This window comes from Monodon monoceros, unplaced genomic scaffold (assembly GCF_005190385.1).
Source record: "Monodon monoceros isolate NGI ecotype Baffin Bay Population unplaced genomic scaffold, NGI_Narwhal_1 Super_Scaffold_3, whole genome shotgun sequence".
Taxonomy (NCBI): domain Eukaryota; kingdom Metazoa; phylum Chordata; class Mammalia; order Artiodactyla; family Monodontidae; genus Monodon; species Monodon monoceros.
This window is the reverse complement of record NW_021703780.1, coordinates 57,204,900-57,230,110: the sequence shown is the minus strand read 5'-3', so window position 1 is coordinate 57,230,110 and position 25,211 is coordinate 57,204,900. Positions and strand designations below refer to the sequence as shown.

General features: G+C 44.5%; 1 protein-coding gene across 1 annotated transcript in view; it reads left to right on the top strand.

Annotated features, from left to right (window-relative positions):
* SNRK (SNF related kinase) overlaps positions 1-25,211 on the top strand; it is a 151,175-nt gene that overhangs the window by 47,640 nt on the left and 78,324 nt on the right. The window lies entirely within an intron of this gene.

The following is a 25,211-nucleotide window of genomic DNA, read 5'->3' as shown; positions in this document are numbered from 1 at the left end:
TTAATCCCTTGATCATTATGTAGTGTCCTTCCTTGTCTCTTGTAACAGTCTTTATTTTAAAGTCTATTTTATCTGATACAAGTATTGCTACTCCGGCTTTCTTTTGATTTCCATATGCATGGAATGTTTTTCCATCCCTTCACTTTCAGTCTGTATGTGTCCCTAGGTCTGAAGTGGGTGTCTTGTAGACAGCGTGTATATGGGTCTTGTTTTTGTATCCATTCAGCCAGTCTGTGCCTTTTGGTTGGGGCATTTAATCCATTTACATTCAAGGTTATTATTGATATGTATGTTCCTATTACCATTTTCATAATTGTTTTGGGTTTGTTTTTGTGGGTCTGTTTCTTCTCTTGTGTTTCCTGCCTAGAAAAGTTCCTTTAGCATTTGTTGTAAAGCTGGTTTGGTGGTGCTGATTTCTCTTAGCTTTTACTTGTCTGAAAAGCTTTTGATTTCTCCATCAAATCTGAATGAGATCCTTGCTGGGTAGAGTAATCTTGGTTGTAGGTTCTTCTCTTTCATCGCTTTAAGTATATCCTGCCACTCCTTTCTGGCCTGCAGAGTTTCTGCTGAAAAATCAGCTGATAACCTTATGGAGGTTCCTTTGTATGTTATTTGTTGCTTTTCGCTTGCTGCTTTTAATATTTTTTCTTTGAATTTAATTTTTGTTAGTTTGATTAATATGTGTCATGGTGTGTCTCTCCTAGGGTTTATCCTGTATGGGACTCTTCGCATTTCCTGGACTTGGGTAACTATTTCCTTTCCCATGTTAGGGAAGTTTTCCACTATACTCTCTTCAAATATTTTCTCAGTCCCTTTCTTTTTCTTTTCTTCTGGGACCCCTATAATTTAAATGTTGGTGTGTTTAGTATTGTCCCAGAGATCTCTGAGATTGTCTTCAATTCTTTTCATTCTTTTTTCCTTATTCTGCTCCTCGTCAGTTATTTCCACCATTCTGTCTTCCAGCTCACTTATTCGTTCTTCTGCCTCAGTTATTCTGTTACTGATTCCTTCTTGTGTATTTTGCATTTCAGTTATTGTGTTGTTTATCTCTGTTTGTTTGTTCTTTAGTTATTCTAGATCTTTGTTAAACATTTCTTGTATTTTCTCAGTCTGTGCCTCCATTCTATTTCCAAGATTCTGGATCATCTTTACTATTATTACCCTAAATTCCTTTTGATGTAGATTGCCTACTTCCTATTCATTTGTTTGGCCTTGTAGGTTTTTACCTTGCTCCTTCATCTGTGACATATTGTTTTGCTGTCTCAATTTTTTTTTTTCTTGATGGGTTGGATTGTCTTACTGGTTGTTTGGCCTGAGGTTTCCAGCAGTGGAGTTTGTAGGCTCTTGGGTAGAGCTGGGTCTTGGTGCTGAGATGAGGACCTCCGGGAGACCTCACTCTGATGAATATTCCCTGGGGTCTGAGGTTCTCTGTTAGTCTGGTGGTTCAGACTTTGAGCTCCCACTGCAGGAGCTTTGGCCCGATCTCTGGCTCGTTGAACCAAGCTCATGCAAGCTGCACGGGGTGGCAAAAAAAGAAAAAAGAAGAAAAAGCAGAACAATAACAAAGAGTAAAAAATAAAATTAGACTAGGAAACTAACAGATATGTTAGAAAGAATATACAAATACAGACGAAATAACAACCGGAAGGTAAACCAGAATCAGAATAGTAAAAAAGAGGAAAAAAAAAAAACGGCGGAAAAGGCCTTGGCTGTGGGGGGCGGGGCCTAGGCAGGGGCGGGGTTTAGGCAGTGGGCAGGGCCTATGCTTAGGACCCACAGGACAGGAAAAGGCCCTAGGGGGCGTGGGAGGTGGGGCTTAGGCTCAACAGAAGGGGCCCAGGCATGCCTCTGGTCCCGGAGGGTGGGGGACCCAGCGTGGAAGCCCAGCAGGCTTCCTGGGCCCAAGTGGGTGGGGCAAACACCCTCTGCGCCTCTGCTGCTCCTCCCACCTGCCTCTCCTGTTCTCCCCTGGCCTCCCTCCTACACTCCCAGGACCCACGTGGCCCAGAGGGGGTCTCTGAGGGTGTAGGACTCTGCTGGAGAGCCAGGCAGCCTTCCCGGGCCGAATGGGCAGGGTAAACGCTAGGCGTGATTCCCCCTGATACGAGCCCCCAAGGGTTCCCCCAGGTGTGGGAACCCCTCCCCCTCCCAGCCACCCCTCAGGGGCACTGGTCCTGTCCGGCCTCCACTTCTCCCCCCTCAGTCCCCGCAACATCCTACCCGGTGGCTTGGGGGCTCCCCCCATCTCCTTGGGTGTCAAGGTCCCCCACCAGCTTCCGTCAGCTGCCCTAGTTGTGGGGAGATGTGAACTCTGTGTCTTCCTACGCTGCCATCTTGACTCTGCCCCTCTGGATCTCATTTTGGAAGATTGGTTCCGAAAATTCAGAAGTTTTGTCGGTCCTAGAATGAAATCCATATGCCAGGTGAATTTCTATCTGTAGCTAGATAAAATTTCATATTTTCTGCTGGAATTTGGCTGTTTACTAAAAGTAACTAAATCCCAAATCACAATAGAGTGAAAAAACATGGGACCTTGACCATTTGTTACTGAACTACAGGACACTGAGATGATTGTAGAGCCATCCAATGTGGACTGCACCCAACATGCTTTTAAATTATTGATAAATGACGTGGAAGGAGAATTTGAGAAACAGGATAGTCAGCCGAGCAGAAAGGCACTGGCCTTATGGGAACTGATCTAAAAGGAAAGCAGCTTCTACCTCTGAATGGGATGAAGCACTGTTTGGGAGGAGGGCAAGGTCCTCACTGTGCAGCAGGCATGGGACAGAGAGGTAGGGGACCCAGGTGCTGCCATGTGACCGAGTTGGCCTTGCTGTGGTGTGAGATAGGGATGGCAGCTGTTGGAGGCCTGGAGAAAGGGATGTGGTCCACAGGGACCAGTTCATAAGCTGTTCATGCAACAGCTCTTTGGTGCCTCCTCTGTGCCAGGGGCTGGAAGGGGCATGGGGGGACACAGTGAAGAGAGATGGAAAGAAATAAAGTGTGTCAGTCAAGGACGTTTGATTGCCTGCAACAGAAACAGATTTTGTCTCACAGCAGCAAAGCTGAATTTATTGAAAGGAGAATGAGCCACAGAATTACAAGAAGTTTATAGAACCAGCTTGGAAACAGGTAGGAAAGACGGCAGCTCAAGCTGGAGGGGCTAAGAAGAAGGAACTATATAAGAAGGGTCTAAGAGCAGAAGACTGTGGTCAGTGCTGATAGGATAAAAAACCTCCAGCCATGTCTTCCATCTGCTGTGTTCCAGAAGAAAGCATGGCAGTAGCCAAGCCTAGGTCACACATCTGTCCCTGGCCATGTGGAGATGATCACAGGACGGAATCAGCCTCTCACATTTGTGGGAGGTGGGGCTCCACTGGAGTTACTGTCCTACAAAGACCACATACTATGGTGGATTCCCCACAAGGGAACTGAGACGCTCCTAAGAGGGGGAGGTGAGATCCAAGTTGTGATGTGAAGGAACAATCCAAGTCAGCCCAGGGAGCGGGTGGTGGAGGAATGCTGTGGGCAGAGGACACTGCCGAAGGCTGGATGCTGTACAGCCTGGAGCAGTTTTGGAAATGGTAAGAATCCTATCTCCCCACTTTACATGGTTCCTTACTCTTTTTTTTTTTTTTTTTTCGGTACGCGGGCATCTCACTGTTGTGGCCTCTCCCGTTGTGGAGCACAGGCTCCGGACGCGCAGGCTCAGCGGCCATGGCTCACGGGCCCAGCCGCTCCACAGCATGTGGGATCTTCCCGGACCGGGGCACGAACCCGCGTCCCCTGCATCGGCAGGCAGACTCTCAACCACTGCGCCACCAGGGAAGCCCTGGTTCCTTATTCTTAAAGGGGTAATTCAGTTGAGGTGCAGCCTCGGGTAAAGATGCCGTGGAATGGGGGAAGTCGGCATCTTCCTGGGCTGGAAGCAGAGGGTGAGGAGGATGTGGCAGGGGAAAGGCCTGCCGAGGCTGGCAGGGCTGCTCCCGAGGGGTGCGCTGTGTTGAAGAGCTCTGGGTGGGGAAAGATCGTTCCCTGCAGCGGGTAGGAAGGATCTTAGAGCTAGAGGCAAGGTGAGAGCCAGAAGGCTGCTGCTGTAACCCAGCAGAGGCAAGACCAGGGCTAAAGAGGTGGAAAAATGCATAGGAAAGAAAGGCTTTGCCATAAATTAAAAGGGATCCCCAAGGACAGTCTCTAAATGTACACAACATGGCAAAACCTCTGAATCTCCCATTGACATTTTAGCCACAATTGAGACACCCAGGGTTGGTGATGTCACTTGTACAGAGTGGATTTTAAAGATGGAAGGACTGGGTTTAAAAACCTCCCACTCTGCTGCTTTCTTGCTGTGTGGCCCTTCAGGCCTCACTTCACTGCTCCAGATTTCATTGCGGATAATTTCTTCATCTACCTGTGCTGGACATCCATCTGTGGTTTGAATACTCAGCATCCATTCCCCTTTGTCTAGTAGGACCTCTGATTTTTGTTTGAGGATCTGTCCTGTCTTCATTCTCCAGGAGCAGAGCTCATCCCCACTCCCACCTGGCAACAATGATTGGTTCGAGGGCAGGCACACATCCTAAGCCAGTCGAATCAGAGCGAACCTTGGGAATTTTTGTAGAAGCCCCTGGAAGAGTGTTAAGTCTTTTCCACTGAGTGAAACCCTGAAGTTAGTCATTCTGCAGACATCTAGGCTTCAATATGGAGAGAGCCACAACACGGAGGTCAAGAATGGAGCCACAAATGGATGGCAGAGATGAGAGACCAAGAGAAAACAAATTCTAATGACCCTCTTTTAGCCCCTGGATCAAGCTTGACCTGAAGCCAAAGATACCCCAGGATTTTTATTACATGTAAATTCCTACTCATGTTGCTGGTTTCACCCAACAGGAAAACAGAAATAGATAAGGTCTGCAGATACTGCACTCTCAAATCACTACCTTGACCCCAGGGCTAGAGTTTGGTTGGTGATGTCTTTCAGGTGAACTTGGTCCTCTGAAGCAGTTGCCCCCTGGGTGTGTTCAGGAATCGAAGCCGTTCTCAGCCATGCCCATGCTGGCCCACCACTGCCGCCGTGAGGAAACAGGGGCGGGCCTAGCTGGCTGCAGTGGGAACTGTGTGGGAGGGGCAAGGGCAGGCAGCGCTGGGCTGGGCGGGAAGGCTTGCAGGTGTGCATTGCCATCTCCGTACCAGCATCCCATGCGCTACGACTGCTTCTCAAAGAGGTGTTTCTCGCCGGGAGGTGCCGTGGATGCTTGTGACACTTCCTGGGAGGAAATGGGAGGCGCCAGGATGGGCGTCTTATCGTGGAGGCGTCCAGGTAGGGGCGCAGCAAGATCTCCTTGTTGGAGTAGTAATAAGGCATGTGGACTTGGGGTGGGCTTGGGGTACTTGTGCCAGCCCCTCCTCAAAGGAGCTCATGGACCCCTGCAGGATCACCATCATCAAGGCAATCTGAGCTCTAATGACAAGCACCTGGCACTCAACTGGTGTTGGCGGGTTCTGTGTCGCTTTGGTCCACACTCTTTGTCTCAGTAGTGCCTAGTGCGCAGGCGTAGGAGCCAGGGGCTGGGTTGAGTACCGGTAGTTATGTGATCTGGGGCAAGCGGCTTAACTTCTGTGCCTTGGTTTCCCGATCTATCAAGAACGGATAATAATAGCACCGGCTTCATGAGTTGGTTTGAGGATTAAATGAATTAATACCTCTGGGGCTTTAGGACAGGACCTGGCTTCTAGTGAGGGCTGTGGGTCTGTGGGAGGAGCATTTTTAACAAGGCTGTTTTGAGCTGATTGGCAAGGGTAGGCCCTGGACCAGGGCTTCTGACTCCAGATCTGCCTCTGACTCAGCCAGGAGCAGGAGGGTGATGTTCACACACTCCAGCGCAGCTCATGCGGGCGCATCCATGCCCTCAGAACACAGAAGCCTCCAGCCGAATCTCTCGTCAGGTGCTCCATCTGAGTCAGTGGTACAGGGGGCACATTGTCATTAATTATACTCAGAGCAAGGCTGGGTCCACATTCCCACACCCGCCTTGGCAACTGCAAACAGCTTAGGGAGACCGAACAGAGCTCCTTGTGTGTTTATCAGGGTTCATAGGCTATTTTTGCCTTCTTTTTTTTTTTTCTCCTTTGGCTGCGCCGCGTGGCTTGTAGGATCTTAATTCCCTGACCAGGGATTGAACCCGTGCCCTCGGCAGTGGAAGCCCAGTGTCCTAACCGCCAGGGAATTTCCTATTCCTAACTTCTTAACCTCCCAACTTCTGGCTGCTTTGGTGTTAAAGGGATTCGGTTGAACAGCTGACCTGACTTCTTTCATGGTGGCAAAACTCAAGTTTTCTCCATCCACTTGGTGTGAGTGAGTGAGAAGCGTTGTGGGCGTGTGACTCCTAAATTGAGGCTCCTTGTGTCTTGTGGACACACCCTAGGTTTACATAACAAGCCCCAGGACCTACTGGAGATAAAATGAGATCCACTTCCACTGGGCCAGCTGCCCAGATTGGCTAGTTTATGATCGTCTGGGACTCCCGTCTCTGAAGCTGGGGTGTGAGGGCTGAGGTGAAACATTAGTCAGTCTGAATAATTCCCTGCTCAGCTTTGGATAATAGCAAGTTCCGGGCAAAAGGGACAGTTCCTCTGGTGCAACAGCAGCCTCTTGACTAGACTGTTGCAGTAGTCTTCTAAGTCACCTCGAGCCTTCTGTTATGCTCCCTTTTATTGGGTAGGGGTGCCCCACGTGGCACGCAGGATCTTAGTTCCCCAACCAGGGATCGAGCCTGTGCCTCCTGCAGTGGAAGTGTGGAGTCCTAACCACTGGACCGCCAGGGAAGTCCCATGTTATGCTTCCTTCTTATCCATCCCCAAGTGGCCACAGGGAGGGCTCCGTGAAATACGATGATGTCATTTGCTTGCTTAATATCCTCCGGTGCTTCCCGCAGTCTAGAACAGCACTGTTCAATAGAACTTTCTGTGATGCAGGAGATGTTCTGTATCTACATTGTCCAGTACGGTAACCCCTAACCACATGTGACGACTGAGCGGGTGAGTGAAATGTGGGGAGTGTGTCTGACGAATTGAATTTTTACTTGTATTTTATTTCAACCAACTGAAACTGAAGTTGCCACGTATGGTTAGTGGCTGCATAGTAGACAGCATCAGTCTAGAGAATGAAACCAAAGTCTCAGCCGTGTCCCAGCCCTATCTGAGCAACTTTCATTTTTTTTTGCCAAAATTCATTCAAACTGGGGATTCCAACCAAAGCTAATGACTTACAACTCCCTAAACTTTGTGCCCACTTCACACCTCCAAGCATTGGCATCTGCTATTCTCCCTGCCTGGAATGTTCTCATCTCCTGCCCAAACATGCCTTCAAGCTGCCTACCAGCCAAACAACCCTCCTTAAAGCCATAGCTCCCATATTACTTCTACCATCAAGCTTTATCAACCACCCCCTGCCCTCCCCATGCAGAGCTAACCACCCCTCCCTTTATGCATCTGGCAGAGGCATGCTCTGAGGCCCTTCCAGCACTTATACTGCTGATGTGTTTCCCATCTCCGAGTAAAGGCAGCCTCCAGGAGAAAACGTTCTGTGTCGTATTCGCCTCTGCGTCTCCAATGCCTGCTGCAGGGTTTGGCTCAGATCAAGCAGTCATTACATGGTGGCTGAAGAAATAAGACATAGGTCATAGTTCAGGCTGTCTCGCATCCAACTTCCTGTCTTAATTTACCCCAGTCACTTCTGGGGCCTTCTCTTTCTGTGTGGCCTTGGAGTTGGAAGTTAAAGGAGAAGATTTTTTTTTTTAATAGAAGTATAGGTGATTTACAATATTGTGTTTCTGGTGTACAGCAAAGTGATTCAGTTATATCTATATATATTTTTCAGATTATTTTCCATTATAGGTTATTATAAGATATTGAGTATTGTTCTCTGTGTTATACAGTAAATCCTTGTTGCTTATCTATTTTATATATAGTAGTGTGTATCTGTTAATCCCAAACTCCTAATTTATTCCTTCCCCATCCCCTTTCCCCTTTGGTAACCATAAGTTTGTTTTCTATGTCTGTGAGTCTGTTTCTGTTTTGTAAATGGGTTCATTTGTATTATTTTTTAGATTCCACGTGTAAGTGATATCATATGATATTCGTCTTTCTCTGACTAATATGATCATCTCTAGGTCCATCTGTGTTGCTGCAAATGGCAAAATTTTGTTCTTTTTTATGGCTGAGTAATATTCCATTGTATACATGGACCACATCTTCTTTATCCATTTATCTGTCGATGGACACTTGGGTTGCTTCCATGTCTTGGATATTGTAAATAGTGCTGCAATAAACATTGGGGTGTATGTGTCTTTTCCAATTAGAGTTTTCATCTTTTCTGGGTATATGCCCAGGAGTGGAATTGCTGAATCATATGGAAAGTCTATTTTTAGTTTTTTAAGGAAGCTCCATACTGTTTTCCAGAGTGGCTGCACCCATTTACATTTCAAAGGGGAAGACCTTTTCACTGCCCAGGCCAGTCTTTCCAGAGACTAATGAGGGCGTGAGGAATGCAGTGAGGCCAGGGCAGATAGAGGTCACACTCATCATAGCAGCAGCACACAGGCCATACCACTTCTGTTGCCAAGCCCGCCAGAGCTCTGAGATTGATTCTCCAGCCTCCTGCCAAAATGTGAGTCCCTGATGGCCTTCCAGAAATTCGCTGGGAGAGTTGGCTGGCTCTTGGTCATTGGCTACCAAGTGACCCTTAGCAACAATCATACAGAGAAGCTTCCTGGTCCACAGAGCCCTGCAGGAGGAGAGGGCGTGTCCTTTTGTGATGAGACTCAGGGGGTGACAGGGCTGAGCTGTCACGATGCACAAAGCTGAGGTTGAAGCCAGAGCAGAAGACCCTCCCAGGCAGCTGAGGAGGACCTACCTAGCATTGCAGGGAGATGAAGCTGACCATGCCAGGAGCTTGGCCTGTGCCAGGAAGGCAGAGCACTGTCCACTCCAGTCAGAGTGACTGGGATGTCTGGGTGACTACAGGCTGGGCCATCCCATGGAGTGAGGTAGAGGAGACTCCAAGTGATGCTGAAGGATCCTGTTGATAGGGATTGGTAAACTGAGGGCCATGGAGGGGTCTTTGGGTGTTATTGGTAAGTGTTATTGGTTGGGTTTCTATTCTCTTAAGTAAACATCCCTTCAAATACACTGTGAACTGAGAGCTTCATTCATCCGTTCAACAAAGTTTATGAAGGGCCTCTTCCTCTGCACAAGGGACCATGCCAGCACATTTTCCCACCTCAGGGCCTTTCCCCAAGCTGTGTCTCCTGCCTGGATTTCTCTTTTGCCTTGTCTGAACAGCTCCTACCCATCATTCACACTTAGTTTAAACGTCACTTCCTACGGAAACCCTCCTTGACACCCAGATTAGGTCTCCTGGACCCTGGTACCTCATGTTATAGCACTTATCAGAGCTATCATTGTGTAGGTATTGGTGGGGCCATTTGAAGAAAGCTTCTCTTCTTGCTAAGTGGCAGGCTCTGGAGGGCAGGGCAGGGTCTGTCCTGTTCATAGATGAACCTCAACACTACATGCTGCAGTGTCTAACAGCCAAGGAATATTTGTTGAATGAACGAGCAAAGGAGGGGAGGTGAAGAGGAAGGAAGTAGGGGAGGAAGGAAAGGAAGAAAGGCAAGGTTTCAGTATTCCCCCTGGCCCTCTGGGTGCCCACAGTATGATATCTGTCCCTAATTATGCTCTGTGCCCTTAAAAAAGGAAATAATAAGTAGCCTCTCCAGGCCATGCACTTGGGGCCAACCAGGGTAAAGACTGTGTCCTCTATAACCTCATACCTGATCCTTTGTAGGGTGAACTCCCCAGGGTTCTGGCCAAAGACAACTCAAAACAAAGTCCCTGCTGCTATGTCTGAATGTTCATGTCCCCTCAAAATTCCCATGTTGAACTCATAATGCCCAATGTGATGGTATTAGTAGGTGGGACCTTGGGGAGGTGATTAGATCGTGAGGGTGGAGCCCTCATGAGTGGGATTAGTGCCCTTATAAAAGAGGCTCAGGGAGCTCCGTAGCTCCTTCCTCCATGTGATAATACAGTGACAAGTCTGTGACTCAGAAGAGGGCCTTATCTGACCACACTGTCATCCTGATCTTGGTTATGGAGAGATAAGCATTTTAAATGTTAAGGGCTACTGCCAAAATAGCTGCAGCCCCATGATCCATTGCACCTTTGAGTTTAATCTCTTTGTGTTGGGGTAGATTTCACACAAAGTCTGGAATTGGACACTACGTTTTGGCATCACAACTGCTGCTCCAGAGGTGTTAGAACTCGCTTCCTAGTGCAAGTACAGCTAACACTGGCAGCACCTTCTAAGCATTCTTCATGAGTTCACTCATTTAATCCTTACATCAACTACCCTTTGAGGCAGGTGTTGTTATTCCAGAATACCAACGCCAACCTGAGGCCTTGACCATGCTTGGATGGCAATAAAGTAGCCCATCCAAGATTCAAAGTCGGCGTCTGCAGCTTCCCTTGTTTGCTGTTCAGAGCAAGGGACTGACAGGATCTCAAGTCACATAATCAGACTGAGGCTTCTTTAAAGGCTTCTTCAAACCCATACATTCACAACTGACTTAACTCAGGAATTCACCCACATAGAAAAGCCAGTGGGATTTGCAATGCAGGCCGTCCTACAATATGATAAAAATACAGATCAGGAGTTTCACCTGGAGGCTTGTAAAAGGCCTAATAGGAGTTCCTGCAGCAGAGACAGTAATTGGGGGTGAAGCCATCATCATAAGTAACATTAAGAACAAAAGAAATGGAGTTTGGGATTAACAGACACCACTATATATAAAATGGATAAACAGCAAGGACCTACTGTGTAGCATAGGGAAACTATATTCAGTATCTTATAATAACCTGTAATGGAAAAGAATCTGAATCACTTTGCTGTACAACTGAAACTAGCACAACATTGTAAATAAAGTATTAAAAAAAAAGGAAAAAAACACAGGCAAACTTTTTTTTTTTTTTTTTGGTCTCATGGGTGAGAATGCTGTGCCCAGGCCTCAGCATTTCAACCTGCATCCTGTGACATTCCCCTGACGTGCAACACAAAGACATTGACCTCAGCACCTTCTCCGAGTGAAGCTTTCCCATGGTTCTCTGGGGTTATTGTAATATATATTGAATTTAAAGACAGTCCCAGTCTTCAGCCCATCAGGAGTGAAACTGCAGTCTTTTTTTTTTTCCTTTGACACTTTTTACAGAGAGGAAATGTGTGATTTTTCTTGATGAGCAAACAGCCAGAGGTGTTTAGGAAAGGTCTATCATTTTTTCTGGTGGCAAGACACCCTAAACTAAATTCATTAGCAGCTCTTCTGTTTGGGATTTTAAATATTCTCTGACCTATATAAATTCCTTGTTATGTCCTCTACTAATATAAGAAAATTTACTGATCTATCCTATGGCTTTCAGAGCAAAAAGACGGCATAGTATAACAAAAAAAGGACTTGGAGGCTGTCATTTCACTGTTGAAGACAACAAAATCCATGCTCTACCCATGCTTCTACTCCTCCTCAGAAAGGTTCTTCATGTTTATAATTTTGTGAATAGTAGATACTGCTTTTTAGACACAAGTCAAGTTTTTAGTTCTACATGTATAAGTCATTTAATTATGTTTCTATATTTTCCAACCTTCCAGAAAATATTAGAGGAACACCAGGACAGACATTTGGCTATGTCTTATAAGCAGCTAACTGTGATGAGTCATATGGACCAACTTAAGTAAATCAGTTCACTTCTCTGTTTCTCAGTTTTCTTTCCCCAAGTACATGTGACACAGTATCCCCATTGGTTCATTTATTTGGCAAATATTTACTGAGCTCTTACTCTGTGCTGTGTACCAGTACAAGATGCTGGAGCTACAGTGGTGAACAAAATACATGAGGTCCTTGCCCTCATGGAATTGAAATACTGGTGGATATGAAAGCAATGCTCTTGCAGTTTACACTGTGTATTGGCATTTATTCTATGACACCTTGGCTGCAAAGGATCAGTAACCTCCTTGAGGTCGAGACATGGCTTAGAGTTTTCATGTTTGCAGTGTTTAGGATGATTGGGTAGCTGGCTCTGAGCCCTGAACATGGTCTTAGGCCCAAGAGTCTCTACTCTTTCTCCTTTTTTAAATGGCCTTTCAGCTGGGGCAGGCTATTGTGGGTGTCGAATATTGGATGACAGTGATAATGAAACTGTTTTTTTCCTCCCAGAACTAACAATGAGTGAATCCTTTTTTTAATATAAATATTAAAATATTTGTTATATTCCTTTTTTAATATAAATTATTTAAACTGTTTAGTCCTGAGTTTATAGACATTTGGGGACAGTATGTTCCATGTTCATTAAACCTCAGTTGGTTTAAGCTAGTGACTTTTTCTACCTAGTTTACAACCATGATTGGCCCCTGAAATCTGAATTAGGCCCTTTTGGTTGATTGCATGTAGAGTTAGATATTGCTCACTGATGGTAAAAGAAACAAGGCTGTTTGCACTTTCAGTTTGCATCTGGGTACTTTCTGGCCCTTCTCTCGGCTCTCAGTTCACATACATACTCCATTTACCTCGAATAGCTGACTTTACTATTTAGGAAGCATGGGGAGTATCATGAATAACCCACACCCATCCTCCTTATTACAGATTGAGATCTACTAATTAACCAGGTCCAGGCACAGGGGCCTCTGTTGGGAGGGGCCCTGAGTACCGACTGGGGCCCAGGGTTTAGTCATCTTCTGGCTGAGTCAAGTCCCCGTGCGCCGTAAGCGAGTGTGTAAGTGTCAGAAAGGAGGACTCAGCTCTTGCCAGCTGTCTTTGTCCCTTCCAGCACTATCCACATCCCCAACTTTTCTCTATTCAGAGGGGCAGAACGAAGGACTAGAAGAGGAGGACAAGTAAAACCTCAGCTGGTCATTCCAGAGGTGGTGGCTCGAGAGCAAGAGAGAGAAGGAAAATAGAGAGACATGGTGGGTGCCTGCAAAACTCATCCCACTTCTCCTATCCAATCTTTCAATCATTTTCTGAGGACTAGGTGGTGCCTCCCATTTCAGCATTATTCTTTTAAGTCAAACTTTGAGGACAAAAGGTGTTTCTTGAACGCCTTAACAAGCAAGATGGTTTAAATTTAGAGTCTCAATTACTGGACATTTGACTCTTGAAAGCCATTCATTCGATTACTTGTATATTCACAAAGCAAGTGTTTATGGAGGAGTTACCATGTGCAAGGCACTGGGGAAACAGTGATGAAAGACAGTCTCTACCTTGGCGGAGCTTGTTAGCTACAGTGAAGGTAAGAGAAAACTATAAAAGTGTGTTGGAAGAGCCATGTCACAGGACCTGTGACTTGCTATGGAAACACAAAGAAGGCCACACAATCCAGTTTGGGGGTGGAGAGGTCAGAGGTTGTGACATTGAAGCTAAGACCTGAGGGACATTGAATAAGCAATGAACCTGGGAAATGAATGTCTAGTTGGCTTTCCATCACTGTGGTTTGTAACTCTGGGGAGTATCAGAAAAAAGAAAGGTCTTTCCTGAAGGTAGGCTGCATGGACTCCTTGAGTATGAACCTCTGGCCAAAGGCTGGCTCAGAGTGGTCAGCAAGGCTCAGAGAAAACCAAGGTCAGTTTCAGTTAGGAGTGGATTGCCCTGCATGCCACAATGTATGCCCATGACTTTGGGGCCCAGACTTAAGAAACATTAAAGATATTTCCTGGTTTCCTTTTCTTGACTCAGCTGGAGGAGAAATAAAGGAAGAGTTCATAGTTCTGGAAACATGAGTGCTAAGGATTTCACGTATTGTCATTATTATTAGAAGCAAAACCTTGTTATCTGTGTTATATAATTACTTATAATCTCTCCTGCCTAAAACAAATTTGGGTAATGTCTTCTGGAAAGATACAAAAATGTCATGGCATAGAACACTATGAATTTATTATGAGAATTGGGTTGGGAGAGCACTGGAAATGGCACATTGGACCCTGGTAGAGGAAGGCTCCTCCCATAAAGAGGAAGACTTCTGGAATCAAAAATGAGATTCAGAAGTAGCCCTGGGTTGGAACCAGAAGGTATAAGTTCTCAGGAATGGTTCTGATTCTGAAACATTGCAGTCTCAGCCTAGAAACTTCAACCCTTGGTGTGTCAGACTCCACAGGTGTCAAACGTAGAGGATTGGGTTCTGTTCATATATTCCCCAAATATTTATTGAGCACCTACTACATGTTAATATTAGCCTATTAGAGAGAATAATAGGAAGTGATTTTTGGTCCTTGACTGAGAATGGGAGGGCAGGAGGATGGCTCACAGTCTGGTGGAAGAGAACAGACAAGTTATTAGAGGTCAGTGACAAAAGCAAAGTTCTCTTGGGAACATCCGAGAACATATGGGAACCATCCTGGGGAGGCCCACAGGTGTTGGGTAGGACTAGCATCTCTAAAGTACCCCTGAAACACTGTGCTTTAAAGTACAGACACGTGGGGGCTTCCCTGGTGGCGCAGTGGTTGAGAGTCCGCCTGCCGATACAGGGGACATGGGTTCGTGACCCGGTCCGGGAGGATCCCACTTGCCGCGGAGCGGCTGGGCCCGTGAGCCATGGCCACTGAGCCTGCGCGTCTGGAGCCTGTGCTCCGCAACGGGAGAGGCCACAACAGTAAGAGGCCTGCGTACCGCCAAAAAAAAAAAAAAGTACAGACACATGACATTGTTTTATATTCTCGTTTTGTGATTGTATCGTTTATTTTCACTTTTATGAAAATAACACCATGAAGGAAGGAAACAATTCAGGGACTTTGACAGGATTTTCTTTTTTTAAATTGCTTTCTCATTTTTGTTGCTATTAACATCTAGAATGCAGGAAAATCCAATTAAAGTAATAATTTCAAAAAACAGTTTATACAAAATGTTATAGGTAAAAGTGGAGGAAAAAATACAGTGAACCCCTTTGTGGCTCAACTGATTCTGTTTCCTCTGTACCCTCTCCCCACCTCACCACACACAATATTTGTTTGGCTTTTGCTGGAATATTTTAAAGCAAACTCCAGGCATCATTTCATTTCATCCGTAAATATTTCAGTAAGTATTCTATCAGGGAAGAACTTTTTCAAAATTCATAACCACAATGCCATTATCATGTGATATAATACCTAGAACATACCATATTTTCCTAATTAACTCAATACTTTTTCAGTTGTTTCATTCAAATCAGGATCCAAACAAGAACTACCCACAGTATATGATTGAAAGGACTCTTAAGTCTCTTTTATTCTGTAATGGTTTTTCCCCCTTCCCCGTTTTTTTTACGCCATTCCCTGAGGAGGGGGAGAAATGAGTCATTCATCCAGTAGAATATCCTACATATGGATTTGGCTGGTAGTTTCCTCCTGGTGTCATTTAACTTGTTCTTCTAGTTCCTGTAAACTGGATTAGATTTTCTTTTTTTCTTGGCTTGAAAACTTCATAGGAGATGCTGTGTACTATCTGATGTATTACATCATGAGGCTGATCGTCCCATTTTTAGAGATGTGAAAATTGATCAATGTGGGCTCAGGTGTTATCAGCATGGTCCATCCAAAGTTCCCTGTCAACCTTTTACCTAATAGTTATTAATGATCATTGGCTAGATTCTTTATTTCATCAGGTGTTCCCAAGTGGTGGTTTTCTGATTCTACTAGTCTTTCTGTCTTTATCGGTCGTAATTCTTCTATTAAGAACTCCTGATCATTTCTTTGGTTTCTTTGAAATACAGTTCAAACAAGGAAGGCAGAATAAATGCTTGGTTATTTCCCTTTATCTATTTTTAACTCATTTTAATGCATTGTAGTCAGTGTTTTTTGATGTTCACATTGTCCCCTCCTTGGCTAGTGAAAGTCCCTTCAAGCTGACCTTTATGTGTTTTGACCTGACCCTAGTGGGATTTGATACCGCCTTGCTTTTGAGAATAAGTGTCCACAGCTACTTTCCGATGTAGTAACTAAACTTGGAAAATCCTCAGTGGCCCTCCGTCCTTTTTTTTGCCTATACACGACAAGTAATGGTTTATACTAGTTGTATCAGTTAGGAATGCTTTCTGCTATAAGTAAGCATAAAGAACAAACAGAGTTTTCAATTTTTGCACAGCACAAAAAGTCTGGAGCAGGCAGCTGTTAGCATTTGTTCAGCAGCTCATGAGGTCCAGAGCCAGCATCACTGTGATTCTCTTGGCCTCTCCTTCATGGTTGCAAGATGGCAGCTCTTGTTCCGGGCATCACGCCCACAGTTGGGGCAGGAAGGAAGGAGAAGGCCAGAGTCAGCTGCAGCTGTCCCTTTGTATCAGAAAAGCAAAAGCAAGGGAGGCTGGGAAGTGAGCAATTCATTTTGCTGGTCTTTATAGTCAAGGCAGGCAAGGGAGCGGGGGTTGAAGTGAATCTAGGGCTACTATTTCTGGGAGAGTGATCTTGAGTCCTGAACCAACTTTCCCTATTTGCTTTTATTTTTTATTTTCATATGAAGTGTAACACTCCTAAATTTGGAAGCGGGGTGGGACAGCTAAAAAGAATTGTGAGTTGGGAATGAGGAAAGCATTATTTGCAAGGCTGCCCTAAGGAAATAAGCGCCCGCCATTTTGACATCCATGATGGTTCAGCATGGCTCCGTTCAGTTATCAGATGCCAACTCCAGGGCCAGGGTCCGCACTGCCAAGTGTCCTGTCTCTTCGCGTGTGTGTGGGGACAGACCAGTCTCACCTTCGTGAAGACAGACATTGCTTTTTAGCTGCAGTGATTCCCTCTGATGCCTGAATACCTCGTGGCCACAGTTTCACCAGAGGATGCCCAACCTTCACACTGTTTGGGCAAAGACCAGTGTTAACCTTCAGCCAGCACTCCGTGCTGACGTGGAAACACTGAGCTTACTCTGCACTGACCGATACATAGCTGCTGCCTGGAGCCTCGGAGTTCTGCGGCCTTGGTCATCCCGGCTCCTCCCTGAGGAACTCACCGGCCCTGCCCAAGACCTTCTCACAGTCCAGCAACTGAGGGCTAAGGCCCGGCCTTGTGGGGGCCTGAAGACCCTTCTCTGGACAACACTAGGGCCATCCATTCTGTGTCCAAACATTTAGTGGTCACGTGGCTCTGATTTTTAAATATTTTGAATCTCTCCCATGGGAAAGAATACTTATTATTCCCAGTGGTCGTTTCTCTTGAGTGTCCATGGTTGAAGGGCAAATGCGTAGTTAATGATAAGCGACTCAAGGAAGAGAGGTGGATTAATTCCATCACTGATAGTCTTGATTTCCTCAAGGCTAATTAATAAGTCTTTTGGTAGAAAACTCAAGCTACTTTGATATGGGTTTTTTTTTTTTTTTAGTGTTTACGCTGCAAGTGAAAGAAGCTAGACACAAAAGAACACACTCTATATGATTCCATTTTTTTAAATTTTGTTTTATTTTATTTTATTTTGTTTCTTGGCTGTACCGCGCAGCTTGTGGGATCTTAGTTTCCCAACCAGGGATTGAACCCGTGTCCTTGGCAGTGAAAGCATGGAGTCCTAACCACTGGACCACCCGCCAGGGAATTCCCTGTATGATTCCATTTACATGAAGTTGAAACAGGGGAAACACCTTTGGGGGGAATGCTGACAGGGAAGGGGCATAAGAAAGCTTCTGGGGTGCTGGTCTTGTTCTTTTCTATGATCTGGGTGTTGAAACTGCCTGGTCACTAACCCAATATCCATCCTCTTCTTTTCTCCTGTCAGAGCCCTGACATCCTTGTTGAGGCTGGGGTGACATGTGACAAGCTGAAAACCACATTTCCTAGCCTACTTTGGAACTAGGGGTGGTAACATGACACACTTTTGGCCAATGAGATGTAAGTGAAAGTTGATGGGACTTCCAGGAAATCTCCTTCAGGTGGACAGGCTCTGTGGGCCATGCCCTTGACCCCTCCAAAGTGCACTGAGGGTATGGTGTCCTCAGCCTTGGCCATCCCAAATGTCCATTCATGTGCTCTTATGTAAAATTCCCCCACATGTCACCTGTTTTGTGGTTTGATTCACTCCTTCAACAAATAATTACTGAACACTTATATAAGTTGGGCATGTGCTGATCAAGGGTGTTACAGATTCAGATGCCCCCGGGCCAGGCCTATAATTGGAGATGTAGGTCTAGGGTGAAGGGCGAGAGCAGATAAATTGGAGGACCTAGACCCTGACTAACAAGGAGGATGGGGAGAGTCACTACCCAGCTCTTGCTGATGGTTTGACATGTGAGAAATTCAAATCTCAAGTTGCAAGGTCTTCCCATTTTTCAAGAGAAACCAGAAATCTTTTTTTTTTTTGAAACCAGAAATCTTGATTTTATTTGATTTTTTTCAAAATTAACTCTGCCATGAGGCAGGACTTCCAGCTATGGCAGAGGAAAACTGGAGGAAGTTGGTGTATTAGTTTTCTGTTGCTATGTAACAAATTAGCACAAACTTTGCAGCTTAGAATTCAGAGTTCTATAGGTGAGAAGTCCAGGCACACTCGACTGGGTTCTCTGCTTAGTGTCTCACAAGGCTCAAATTAACATGTTAGCCGGACTAGGCTCTTATCTAGAGGCCCTGGAAATGGATCCACTTCCACGTTCATTGAGGCCAAAGATATGACAATATACCACATGAGCATAAACACAAAAATCAAATCCAGTAACATATAAAAATGACCCAGTGGGATTTATCTTGGGAATGCCCGGTTGATTTAGCTTCTCAAAATTAATGCAATACATCATATTAATATAATAAAGGCCAAAATATACTTGGTCATGTTTATACAGATAAAGCATTTGTCAGAATTCAACACTCATTCATGATAAAACTCTCAACAAACTCCAAATAAAAGGGAATTTCTTCAGACAGATAAAAAAGAATCTAAGAAAAAACCTACAGCAAACATCGTACTTACTAGCAATAAGACTAAAGGTGTTTTCCATAAGTTTGAGAACAAAGCAAGGATGTCCACTCTCAACACTTCTATTTAATATCACACTGGAAGTTCTAGCCAGTCAAGAAGACAAAAAAAAGAAATTAAAGGTATCCAGTTTGGAAATGAAGAAATAAAACTGTCTTTATTTGCAAATTATTTGATCCTGTATCTGCAGACTACTAGTGAATCTTAAAAAAACAACTAGAACTAATAAATGAGAATGTCAGAGGATACAAAAACCAATAATATTTCTACTGATAATGAACACTCTAAGAATAAAATGAAAACAATGTAATTTGCAATAGCACTAAAAATAAAATACTTAGAAATAAATGTAACAAAAGATGTATAAGAGGTAAAAATTGTAAAACACTGCTCACTAAAAATCACTAAAATTGAAAAGATCGAAATAAATGGGGATATATACCATTTTCATGAATTGAAAGACTCACTACTGTTAAGATGGCAGTTCTGCCCAAACTGATTTATATATACAATTCCAATCAAAATCACTTTTGGGGGGGGTAGAAATTGACAAGCCAATCCTAAGGTTTACATGGAAATGCAAATTACCTAGAATAGCAAAACAATTTGGAAACCAACAACATAGTTGGAGGAATATTTTACTCATTTTCAAAACTTATTATAAAATAATAGTTGTTGAGACTGTGTCACAGTGGTGTAATGACAGACATATATCAATGGAGATGAATAGAAAGCCCAGAAAATCCTTATGTTTTTGGTAAATTGATTTTCAACAAAGGTGCCAAGGGAATTCAATTGTGAAAAGATATTCTTTTTAACAAATGGTTCTGGGACAATTGGGTATCCATACACAAAAGATAAATAAATTAAAAAATTTACATCATGTATAAAAATTAACTCAAAATCAATTACAGACTTAAATGTTAAATTGAAAACTATAAAACCTGAAAAAACAAACCACAGGAAAAAAATCATTGTGACTTTGGCTTAGGCAAAAAGTTCTTAGATACAATACCAAAAACACAATTCATAAAAGAAAAATCTGGTAAATTGTAATTCATTGCAACTCAAAACTTTGGCACTTCCAAAGATATTATTTAAAGTATGAAAAGACAAGCCACAGCCTGGGAGAAAATATTTGCAAATTATGTATCTTATTAAGGACATGTATCTGAAATATATCAAAAATTCTTATAACTCAATAAGACAAACAACCCACTTAAAAATGGGCAAAAGATTTGAATAGACCTTTCACCAAAGAAGATATTTGTGTGGCTAAAAATAACATTAAAAGATGATCAACATCACTAGTCATTAGGGAAATGCAAATTAAAATTACAGTGAGATACCACCATACATTTATTAGAATAGAGATAATTTAAAGTCTAATAATACCAAGTGTTGGCAAGGATGAGGAGAAATAAGAACGCTCATACAGGGCTTCCCTGGTGGCGCAGTGGTTGAGAGTCCGCCTGCCAATACAGGGGATGCGGGTTCGTACTCCGGTCCCGGAGGATCCCACGTGCTGCGGAGCGGCTGGGCCCGTGAGCCATGACCGCTGGGCCTGCGCGTCCGGAGCCTGTGCTCCGCAACGGGAGAGGCCACAGCAGTGAGAGGCCCGCGTACCGCAAAAAAAAAAATACAAAAAAAACCCCTCACTCCAAAAAACAAACAAACAAAAAAACCCCTCATGCATTGCTGGTGGGAACGTAAAATGTGGTACAGTCACTTCAGAAAACAATTTGTCAGTTCCTTATAATGTTAAACATAGAGTTACAACATGACCCAACAATCCCATCCTGCAATACCCTAGAAAACTGACAGCATGTCCCCATTAAGAGTTTATGTAAATATTCACAGCAACATTATCCATAATAGCAAATATCTGGAAATAAATGAAATGTTCATTACCTGGTAAATGGATAAAGAAAATCTAGTGTATCTGTCTGATGAATACTCTTCGGCAGTAAAAAGGGATGAACTACTTATACATGCTACAACATGGATAAACATTATGCTAAGTGAAGGAAGCCAGGCGCAAAAGACCACACATTGTATGATTCCATTTAAGTGACTTTCTAGAAAAGGCAAATCTGTAGAGATGGACAACAAATCATTGGTTGCCAAGAGATGGAAATTGGAGTGTGACTGACTGCAAATGCACAGGAGAAAACTTTTGGGGAGTGATGGAAATATTGGGGTGGACCGGGGTGATGGTTGCATAACTTTATAAATTTACTAGAAGTCATTGAATTACCACGTATTAACGGTGAACTTTACGGTATGCAGATCATACCTCAATAAAACTATTAAACAAAACCATTAACTCTTCCAATTTTAAAATGTTCTTGGGAATTCCCTGGCCGTCCAGTGGTTTAGGACTCTGAGCTTTCACTGCTGAGGGCCTGAGTTCAATCCCTGTTTGGGGAACTAAGATCCCACAAGCCACAGGGCATGCCCCCCCCAAAAAATGTTCTCACCTAATTCAAATTCTTAAAGGACCTTTGTGGAAAAAAAAATACCCCAAGTTTATGGCGCAAGCCCTTGGGCTGCCTACTTGCAACCCCAGTGCTAAGCTGCATGAATAGAAATTTGAATAAAATAAAATCCTTGTCCTCTGGGAGTTTAAGATACAAAGGGAGAAAATGGAACAGTAAACAGTTACAAAACCCTATGATAAATATTACAAGCAGGATGTGCAGGGAGGTTTGGGTCCAGAGAATGCCTGGCTCTGACTGAGCAGGGCTGGGGGTGCCACAGATGAGGCTGGACACTCAAGTGAGGTTTTGAAGGGTTCAGGAGATTGCAAGTGTAGAAAGTGGAGAAAAGGGGTGGGTGACATTTCCAGGCAGAGGGAACAGAATGGGCAAAGCTCGGAGATATGAAAAAGCAATTCCCTTTCTGAGAACTGAGAAGGTTGGAGATGCGGTTCACCTGGAGATAAAGAACAGGAAAGCAAGGCAGGGGCTAGATTGTGAAGGGCTTGGCAGGCAGCGTTAAAGTCTTTGGACAAAAGATTAAGCAGAATTTATTTGTTGGAGGAATATGGGCGTCCTTCTTGTGGCCTGAATTAAACTTTTTATATCTTGGAAACATCATATTGCACTAATTTTAAAAATATCCATTAATATACTGCTTATCATGTGCCAGGCACTGTTTTAATACTTTATATAAACCACCTTAATCCTATCAACAGTGATTCTCAAATTCTAACCTGCATCAGATTCACCTGGAAGTCTTCTTAAAGCAGAGAGTTTCTAATTTAGTAGGTCTGGAGTGGAGCCCGGGAATTTGCATTTCAGTCCAGTTCCCAGCTGCTGCTGCTAGTTTCCGGGGAGCACACTGGGAGAACAACGGCCTTACACCCATCTTATAAGAATGATATCATTATCATCACCATCATTCCCATTTTACAGAGGAGGAAACAGATGGAAGGTTAAGCAATCTGCCCCCAAGGCCATATAACTCTTGGTGGTGGGGCTGGCCGTCAACGCTAGGCAATGTCTGCCGTGCTTCCCAGTTCACAGGTTGCAAACAGAGTTAAGGGCTGGCATTTTCAATCCTTCATTGCAACTATCAAAAATATATTACACACAGACACTCACGCACAGGCCTTAACTGACATCTGAGATAAAAGAACTAGGGATGCTAACTGATGCCAAGGGGGTAGTGAGGGAAAGTCTTTGAGAAACCCTTGAGTCCATTCCAATGAAGTATTATTTTTGTCGTACTGGATGAAGCCAGGATTCAGATATGCTCAAGTATCAATGTACAAAATGACTAATTAAATACGCAAAAGGAAATCATTAAATGTCACAACTCAAAACTGAAACGCACAAGTCCTCAATCTCTGTTGTTTTCAATATATTTATTTTAAATGTTTTATAAATTATGAAAATTAACAATATCTAGAGAAGATAACCTTGTTATACGTGCTGCTTTGGTGGGGGGGGGTAGTCCCAAGAAGAAAATGGCAATTCTTTCATGAATCGGCTTGCTTTTCACATCTTGATCTAATTTGTAGCATCTCCCTGGTTGCCTTCCAATAAACAACTTCTTCCCTAAATTGGTGGCATTATGTTATTTCTGAGATCTGAATCACAGAGACTGTAGTCCAAGCCTGCATGCTCCATCTTGTCGTTTGTGTAGAGTGCTGTATATCTAATTAAAGCTTCTTACAGGTCCATAAAAAGACCTAACATTAAAAAAGCAGTCTGGTTTGGAGAAAGCCCCAGGGCAGAATGAAGGAGGGGCTTCTTCATTAACAATAAACACATTTTCTTGAATTCAAAGTTAAGCAATCATATATTAATTTGTACTTGAATATTTTTAAATGTTGCCTAAGCATGATCAGATCATGTTACCACATTGATGGTGCGGGACTGAAAACAGGTCACGTTCTTGCCAGCAACACTCCAGCTTCCCAGGAAACACTGGGGATGAATAAATGATTTACCACGTGGCCAGGACTGCAGCCCTCTCTCTGGAAGAGAATTTGAGCCAACTTGATTTAAACCAAGGTATTATTCTATTCCTTTTCTATTATTGTTTTGCTATTCTTATGCCCTGTTGCCCTTACAGAACTTATTCAAAACCTGAGTTACACAGCAGCAATATAAATACTCTATTTTCCAAGGGCTTATCTACTAAGGCCATTGTTTTGTGGTTACTGTTCTATCTCAGGGGCTGCAGACCTGGCTTGGAGGTCCTCAACCACTGGAATTCCCTTGGGAGACCATTAGCGTGGTATTTTTTTCCCTTTACTTCGTTTACAGGGTTCCCTGAATAGTGATATCTCCCTAAGGAGAAAAGTGCAAGGCCTTCCCGTTTGCCAGTAACAAAGGAATGAATTCCACAAACCAAGTTAGAAGCTCTTGCTTAACATACTGCTAGAGTTAGAATGTCAGTGTCAAAGTGAGATTATTCTTTTATGATCTTTCTAAGCCAGTGTTATCCCAGAGTTGGGGCCTTGACTCAGCCCTGAGGGGCAGAGGTCCACCTGAGGCCTACAGCCCCAGGCTTTCCCCAGCCAATGATCCATGACCCCATGCCAGAGCCTTAGGGTAACTAGGAGTCCCCCTTTAACCTTCTGTTATTACCCTGAGGGTTTGTACCTCCCAACAATCCACTCTTGCTTCCCAGTCGTCTTCAGACATGCAAAGTAGATGCCAAGGAGACAGTCTGAAAAGTCTTCTCACATTTGCAGGTCAGCAGAGACATTTGCTAAAGCCATCTAGATTTTTCTTCTCCATCCAGTCAATTTAATCAAACTTGGAGCATCTAAGCAGCTCCCGCCTCCCCCCACATTGTGTCCTTCTTTGCTAGGGGTCCTTCCTTGGGGGAGGGGTGGGGAGCAGGGAGAATCATTAAGGGAAAAAGCAGGTTGGAGAAATCTGGCATCTGGCTTGTCACTCCCTTCCAGAAAACCCGGAGAGCTGATCTCCATTGCGCACCAAGCTTCCAAGGGTGGGAGACGTGAGCCCCTGCTCCTGTCTCCCACCCTCCCAAACCCTCCTCTCCGGCGAGCGCTAAGTTCCCTTCGGGAGCCACCGACCTGGTGACCATGCCGCTGAACCATCCAGTGCACAGTTAATGCCTGGAGTGTTCTGAATCCCTGACTTCACATGCTTTAATACTTCCCACGACCTTTCGCCTTTCCACGCTTTTCCAGAGGAGGCAGCCTGGCCAGGCAAGGGTCTCCGGCTGACCTTTAAAGCCAGCGCTGCATTCGGATGCTGGGCTTTTTCTCTTTTTTAAAAATGGCAACAAAATCAACAAAATTCCTTCAAATTGGGTTCCCAAAGAGAAGAAACTGTAAAGAATATGTATGTGTATACATGAATGTATATTGAATTTTTTCCCTTTCCTTGCTTAAACCTGGGCGGGAGATGGGGGGAAACTTTAAAAGGTTAAAGCGCCTGGCGCCCTCGGCCCCGCGTCCCAGGACCCAGAGTCTGGTGGGGACGCGATCCCTTCCCTCCGATTTCCCCCGACGGCTTACGCTACTTTTCTGGGCCATTGTCCCATGTCCCTAGTGCTTCCTCCTTCATCATCCCGAGGTGTTCGGGCACCTCGCCCGCTTCCTACCGCCAGCCGCAGCCCAGACTCGCTGGGGTAGGGATGATGCCAGGATGCCCTCCAGCAGCCCGTGCGCCGGAGCCCGCAGGTGCGCCCCGTCCCTCCCTGCCCGCGGCCCCGCCCCGTCCCTCCCTCCCCGCGGCCCCGCCCCGTCCCTCCCTCCCCGCG